This window comes from Octopus sinensis, linkage group LG2 (genome assembly GCF_006345805.1).
Source record: "Octopus sinensis linkage group LG2, ASM634580v1, whole genome shotgun sequence".
Lineage (NCBI taxonomy): Eukaryota > Metazoa > Mollusca > Cephalopoda > Octopoda > Octopodidae > Octopus > Octopus sinensis.
Window position 1 is genome coordinate 203398891 of NC_042998.1, and position 8021 is coordinate 203406911.

Consider the following 8021-nt stretch of genomic DNA (forward strand, 5'->3'; position numbering starts at 1 on the left):
CGTTTGCCAGCTCCGTCTGACACCTGTGCGGGTGGCATGTAAAAAGCATCCACTACACTCACGGAGTGGTTGGCGTTAGGAAGGGCATCCAGCTGTAGAAACACTGCCAGATCAGACTGGGCCTGATGCAGCCTTCAGGCTTCACAGACCCCAGTTGAACCGTCCAACCCATGCTAGCATGGGATGCGGACGCTAAACGATGATGATGATGATGATGATTTAACCAAAGGTAGTTTATTTCAACAGATATGGTAATTAAAAAAAAAAAAGGTCAAATTAATTATTACTTCTAACAAGGTCTTCGTTAATTTGATAAAGTTGCTTCAATATAATAAATCTCTTTAGTTTGATTTGTAATGATTCCCAAGACGAAGAATGCTCAGAGGAATATTTAGGGTATGCTTAATCAGAATCAGTCTTGTAATCAGCTGAGAGAGTTTGTGTTCTTGCAATTAACCCGTTCATTATTTAATTTTTTCTGGGGTCATCAAAGGTTAGAATTAAGCATGGAAATCAGGTCAATGATAAAGAAACAGAGATATCAAGAAAGCAGAGTGTATTTGTTGTTGCTATTTGGTTGTTGAGCGAAGCCGTCTTCATCCCAGAGCTCGCAAGATCGCGCCTCTGTAGTGAGAGAAGTCTGAAACGTGGTCTTTTGCTATTCATAAGACCCGCAGAAGAGAAAGCAGGTCAACCCCCAACACTGAGAGCATCGACGGATGGATGAATGTGCATCCAGGCTCAGGGGTTGCGTAGGAAGTCAGGGACAAGAAACAGGAAGAAAGAGTGAGAGAAAGTTGGAGCGAAAGAGTACAACATGAGTCGCCACCACCCCCTGCTGGAGCCTTGTGGAGCTTTAGGTGTTTTCGCTCAATAAACACACACAACGCCCGGTCTGGGAATCAAAACTGTGATCCTCCGACCGCGAGTCCGCTGCTCTAACCATTGGGCTATTGCGCCTCCACTGCTGTTGTTGTTGTCGGGAAAAACTAACCAACAACAGCTTTTCTAGAACAAATTTATGTCAGAGTTTTTAATCAAAACATTTAAGAGTCCCTCTTTATTCTCTTCTTTTAAACGGTTGGAGCCATGCAATTCCTCTACAGCAAGAAACATCTTCTGGCACCTGCTTCCATCATTTCATCTCTCGTCACCCAGCATAAAGTCACCTTCCTCTCCACTGTAACCCAACTTAATCAAAAGAAATCTTAATCTTGCAAGCTGTTTTGTTCTGAACCCTTCTTTCATATGTTACCCCTACTATCTGATTATAAAGCAACCTCCCTCTTTCAACTGTAAACCCACTGGGAAAGCAATACAATCATTAAGCGATATGCTGTGCTTGTGAAAACCTGTCGAACTAAGTGAAATCGTGGCCATGGCCAGTGCCAGTGCTGTCTGACTAGCACTGGTGCTGGTGGCGTGTAAAAAGCACCATTCGAGCATTGGGCCTCATGGAAGCAGTGAGAGGTGACCAAAACCCTTTGCGATATACCATACTTGTGTTGACCTGCCAAGCCAAGTGAGATTGTTGTTGTTGTTAAGCAACAAGATGGGTAAGGGTGATTAGGTGATGGTCTAGGGCTTAGGGGCGGGTGACCCCAGACCTTGGAAAAAAAAAAACTTTGGTTGTCTTGTTGTAGTAGAGGGCTCTTCGTTGACGCCCGACACCACTGGAAGGTGGCCCTCAAAGTCGCTGGAAATGCAGATCTTCGGGTCCAAATTCTTGGACAGCAAGTGAGACTGTAGTCATGGCTGGTGCCAGTGTCAGATCAATGGCACCTGTGCCAGTGGCACGTAAAAGGCACCCACTACACTCTCGGAGTTGTTGGTGTTAGGAAGGGAATCCAGCTACAGAAACCTTGCCAAATCAGAATGGAACCAGTTCTCAGTCAATCCATGTCAGCATGGAAGATGGACAATGATGACGATGATATATCAATCTGTAGATCTTACTTAATGTGGCTATACTAAGAGAAAGCCTGATAAACTGTGGTATTTGTCTTGAGAAAGCATCTTGTATAGATGTATAAGTGTCACAATGGAACAGAAGCATCAGAAAGACACATGTAAAACGTCCAGCACCTATGGTAGAACTGCTGGATCACAGGACTTCTGTGAAATTGTGTGTCACCAGAAATCTATTTAAGATTCACTTCAATTATGGAAGAGCTTCAACCGGTGTATCCTTTGTCATGGAATTACCAGCAGAAATGGTTCTTATTCGAAATGGTTAGTCATAAACTGAGGAATTGGTTTGTTCCCAGTTTGGGTCTTGTATAGGATGTTGACAAGCCACAAAAATGGCAAAATATCGGTATCCATTGCGCCTGGATGGGACTAGGGGTCAGTTATCTCACCTGTCTATGAGTTTCAGGTGTTTTAACACCCAGTGCGATGAAGAGGGAGTCATCCCCAGAGCCCTGCACCACAGCAAACCAGCCAGCAAGCAAAACACAAACATTGCGTATGTGTGGTTGATAATGTTTACAACACTTGTACTGCTTTGAATTCATAATTCATCATCATCGTTTAATGTCCGTCTTCCCTGTTGAACAACATCCGATGCCTTTTATACCCAGTTTTTCTCTTAAATCATTTACACTCTGTCGTGCATTCACACTGACATTACCCATCCAAGTGGAACATGCTGGCCTCATTTCTTTAAAGCCTTCACAAGTCCTCTGTAGCCAAAGCCCATGTTTTACTGCCATGCAACATAGCTGTACATAGAAAGGCATCATACAGTCTGCTTTTCACTCTGGAGGAGAGAAGCCCTTAGTTACCAACAGAGGCAGAAGTTCTCTGAACTTTGCCCAGCCTGTTCTTATTCGAACAACGATGTGTTCAGAACTTCCTCCTCTACTGCTGCTAATTTAGTCACCAAGGTAACAGAAGCTACCTGCTACTTCTAATGCCCCACCCTCACCCACCAAGCATTTGAGGGAGTCTACTGTCTGTGCATTTTTAGTGCTTATTGTACCTGCACATTTGCCACACACAAAGGCTATATTTTCCGTTAACCTTCCTGTGATACCACTGCACCTCTTACGTGTCCAAAGCTTGTACTGGATCCAATGTATGGGGGTTCTACCAACTCCCTTCTTGCCTACTGAACAGAGCCCAGAAAGGATTTGTGATTTGTCTGTTTTTCTACTCACTAGGATTTTGGGGTTTTGCCCAGTGAACCCCAAGTCCCTTAGATTCCAGACTTTATTTCCTCACCTGAAATGTCTTCTTTAGGTCAGGTAGTGATTCAGCTATAAGAACAAGGTCATCAGTGTAGTGGAGCTGACAGCTGGACTTGAATTCCTCTGTTAAGGCCTGGATGTCTAAAGATGCTAAGAAGAGAACCTTGGTGAACTCTTGCCTGTACACTGACTTCATTGCTATACTCATTGCCATCCTTCACCTTACTGGCAGCATCCCTGTACATGGTTTGTACTGCTTTTACTAACCAGATAAGGGAGCAAGAGACCCTGTCATTTGACTAAATATTTCTACTGCAGTAGCCTGACCAAGAATATAGCATCATTCTATTTCTTTACTACCCAGAAGGGGCTAAACACAGAGGAGACAAACAAGGACAGACAAAGGGATTAAGTCGATTATATCAACCCCAGTGCGTAACTGGTACTTAATTTATCAACCCCGAAAGGATGAAAGGCAAAGTCGACCTCAACAGAATTTGAACTCAGAAATACCGCTAAGCATTTTGCCCAGCGTGCTAACGTTTCTGCCAGCTCACCGCCTTATATATAGCATCATTCACGCTCCATCCTGGCAGAAATCTGAACTGCATCTAATTAATCTCTCCCTAATTAATTGAGCTATGACCATTTCTATGACTTTCATCACCTGGTCCAGCAATTTGATGCCTCTATAATTATTCCTGTCCACAGCATCACCTTTGTCTTTGTAGCAGTTGACTATGATGCTGCTACACCAACCGTTGGGCGTGACTCTCGTGTACAACCTTATTAACAATACAGGTGACTAGGCCATATCCTACTCCACCAGATATTTTAAGCATCTCAACGGTGATTCCTGATGGGCCAGGGGCTTTCCCTGACTTCATATCCTTAATTGCTTTATCTAAGAAGCTACTCTTGATCTGGATAGCTGGTCCTTCAGTCGGGTCTACATTCATCAGTCTCACCTCCTCCCATTCATTCTTCACATGAAGCAGCCTTTCATAATGGCGTTTCCAAGCCTCTTTCTTTGCAGGGTCATTAAATGCAAGTGAACCATCATCCATGCAGACACATTTATCTGCTATGACATCACGATTTTCTCTCACACACTGTCTTGCAATCCAAAACACTTCAAGTCCTCACATCACAGAACATTGGCAAACTTCTTTTCTGTTTCTCACCTGGTGAAATATACCAGCCTCCTAGCTTCCCTTCTGGTGATCTGATACAGTTCCCTGCTACCACCACACTTCCAGTCCTTCTAGGTCTTTTTTTTTTTTTTCCTCTAATGACCCTGTCAACTACACTATTCCACCATTATGTCACCTTAGGTCAAGAAGGGACTTTGCACCAACCACAGATCTGGTCAGTTGTCCTGTAAGAACCTCCAGTTTTCCTCCACATTATATGTCATTATATCCCCCTATTATTTTCGTCAAATGTTTCAAATAACAAGTCTCTAAATCGTTGACCATTCAGGGGAACCTTAAGTTTCCAGATCTTTCTTTCCCACCCTGGTTGTCTTTAGCTAAATCACCATCAAACCACATTAGTTAATGTAGATACACTCCCCTCAAAAAACAGATAGGACAGTCACATCTGGAATGCTTTGATCGGATGTGTTTCTGAGCAATATTATTATCGTAGCTGGGAAATATATGACTGGCGATTCAGATTTTATTGAAAGAGAGACCAGATGCGAGCAGGGGCCGTCGTTGGTAATTTCAGGCGAAGGGATTACGCAGATTTATATCATCAAACAAAAACCAACACACACACACGTGCGCGCTTATATTTAAATAGTACAAATTTTCGTATCGCCAAAATAAGGTGAACTGGCCCCTGTTTCTGTTCCAGCTGTAGTTATTTCCCTTCCCTCTTTATTTAGCATTATGTCTTACCGAAGAAAACATACAAGTGGCTGATGTCACTTAATTAATCACTTAATTTGCTAGGTAATGTTGATAACGAATAAAGGGAAAAACTACTTAATGTCTGTTGCTCTATTCAGTTATCGGTGAATTAAACAGCTTATCGGGGGCTGTTTATAAATTTATTTTCGATGAGGTGAGTTCTGGGGCGAACCAAATCGATAGCTTGTCGTTCGATTTACAGATCAGAACCGACTGTCTCACGTTACAATGCCCTTGATTAAAAGTCGTGGATGACCTCACCCAGAGACTCGCTGAGGTCACTGAAGCATCACGTATTGAACATTAGGTAGGTTCGCCATGCCGCTGTTCAACGACTGGACGAGATTACGAGTAAAACTGACAGACAAGATAACCAGAGGGATTCAATTATGCCCTTTTTGCTTTCTAGGTTCAAACCCCACTGATGTCGACTTAACCCAATTTTTCCTTTGGGGTTAATAAAACAACAGCAATCTACGAAAGTCGATTTAATTCACACACCTTCCTCCCTTTATTTCTATACATTTGTAGCAGTATAGGAAATTGTTCTTCTATTTCGGTATCAGTGCCTTACCGAAAACTGCGCTTTGGGAATGGCTCATCCTACATTTTGAACAATAACATTTGTTGATTTTTTTTTAAACTCTTATCAAATAACTACTTTTCTTTAAATTACGAACAAGTTTCTTGTTAAAAATTTTAATGTACCCGCATTTATGTTCCTATCGAAATACATACAAGAGATGAAGTAATTTGTATGTATGTGTGTGTATGTATGTGTATATATATATATATATTGTCAATAAAAAAGGGTAAAATTAATTAATTTGACCGAGCAGTGTTCGGTATGTAAAACGACCATTTACGGTATATTTGAAATATTACTTTATAAAAATAGGGTTCAGTAAAATAATTTACTTTACCACATACCGAACTTTTTAGAAATAGCAGCCAAAAATGTGGCTATTTCTTCTACTGCAAGAAAAGTCTCCCAGACAATGCATACTCAGAAATAACTCACATAGGTATAAGGGAAAAACAACGCAAGATCACATCCATATATATATATATATATAATTAGGGTTAAGCAGCAAGTTGCTTAGCCACATACCGAAAATTTAGAAATAGCAGCCAAAGACCGCTTATTCCTATTTACTAAAGATATAGCTCCACATATAACATGACTTGTAACTCACATAGGCAAATATATATACACACATATATATATACATATATATGTTTAGAACAAGTATTTAACAAGTAAAAAATAAACGTAGCGATACAATAAGGGGTATATATGTAAGTTCGGTTGTCATTCTGGTTTCTATATTTCTCCGTACACCCGTCATTAACCATCCGTTGTACCGGCTTAATTAGCTTAATTAGCAGGCATTTATTCTAAGCTTCAGATGGAATATATTTGTTCAGTAAATAATGTATTTAAGTCGCTGTTTTATGGCTGGTGTCGCTTATAAGTGACACAAACATGTAACAGCAATGTTGAAAAGCACACAAAGGTCTGAGGCTGAATTAAAGAGTCGTTGGAAAGAAATTTAATATGGAACTATTTATTATTCACGAAAAATGTTTACCCTTGTGCAAAAATTTAAAGAACGAAAGAGCAAGATAAAATAAAATAAAGATAAAATATCTTGAAGGTAAATTAGAGAATTCCTTGTGTGTAACCCTGTGAAGCCGGTATGTTTGGTGAAAACATGTTTGTTCTACGGAGATTGTCTTGAATGGGGCCCTAATATTATTGTAACTAAAATTCTGATGTTTTTAAAAAATTTTTTTTTATTGGACTTAAAAACCTTGATACTATAAAAGAGGTCCCTGTTGGGTCCGCAAGGGACTCTCGGATGCTCGAAATAACAGCCAAACTCTATCCTCAAAATCACACCTTTTAGATTAACATAAAAAAATTAGATATATTGAGCAATGTAATCTTGGATATACATAGAGCAGTCATGGCTGGAAAGCCTTTGAGAACATAAGCTGATTGAAGGCGAACCTGGGGTTAAACATCAGAAAGATAAGATTCAAAATCGTTAGCATGCCGGGCGAAATGCTTTACGTTCTGAGTTCAAATTCTGCCGAGGTCGACTTTGCCTTTCATCCTTTCGGGGCCGCTTAAATAAGTACCAGTTACGCACTGAGGTTCATATAATCGACTTAATCCGTTTGTCTGTCCTTGTTTGTCCCCTCTGTGTTTAGCCCCTTGTGGGCAATAAAGAAATAGGAATATTCATTAACAAAATTAAGGTGTAATCAAGAGAGGGATTGGTGAGGCGAAGAAGGTCGAGGAACAATTAATTATAGAATTAATTAACTAACATAGATAATTACTCATTTTACTTGAGATAAAATCAAATAAAATCACGATATCGATTCGTTTGAGTTTCGGCAGGTGTGTTAACAGGAAAGGCTTACCTTAATTAACGTTAGACCATGGCTTTTGTTTTTGCTCGTTGCTGGGAAATGTGGCTTCTTTGGCAGATAAATGTCGACTATTTTGATATATATATTCTTTACAGTGTTAATATCGTTGAAGAGATTTATGCAAAAACTGCAACAACAACAATAACAGCTGCAATAATAAACAATAACAAAGGAGACGACAATGTGGATTTGTAATGCAAGGTGCGATAAGAGAAAGCGGTGTTCAACCACATAGTGTACCTTTTGTAGTGATTATCCGGCACAGACGCACATCATTTCTCTGGCCGGGCGAAATGCGGAGCCGTAGTTCGCCTGCCGCTACTTTCTGAGTTCAAATTCCGCCGAGGTCGACTTTGCCTTTCATCCATTCGGGGTCGAATAAATAAGTATCAGTTACTCACTGGGGTCGATGTAATCGACTTAATCTGTTTGTCTGTCCTTGTTTGTCCCCTCTGTTTTTAGCCCCTTGTGG

General features: G+C 40.6%; 1 protein-coding gene across 1 annotated transcript in view; it reads right to left on the reverse strand.

Moving 5' to 3' along the window:
* The window catches only part of LOC115232536 (biotin--protein ligase), a 121964-nt gene extending 114208 nt beyond the window's left edge, over positions 1-7756 (reverse strand). Inside the window, exon 1 of the mRNA XM_029802475.2 lies at positions 7541-7756. The gene's annotated coding sequence lies outside the window, so the exon portion shown is untranslated. The remainder of the gene's footprint in view (positions 1-7540) is intronic.
* Between the last annotated feature and the right edge of the window lie 265 nt (positions 7757-8021).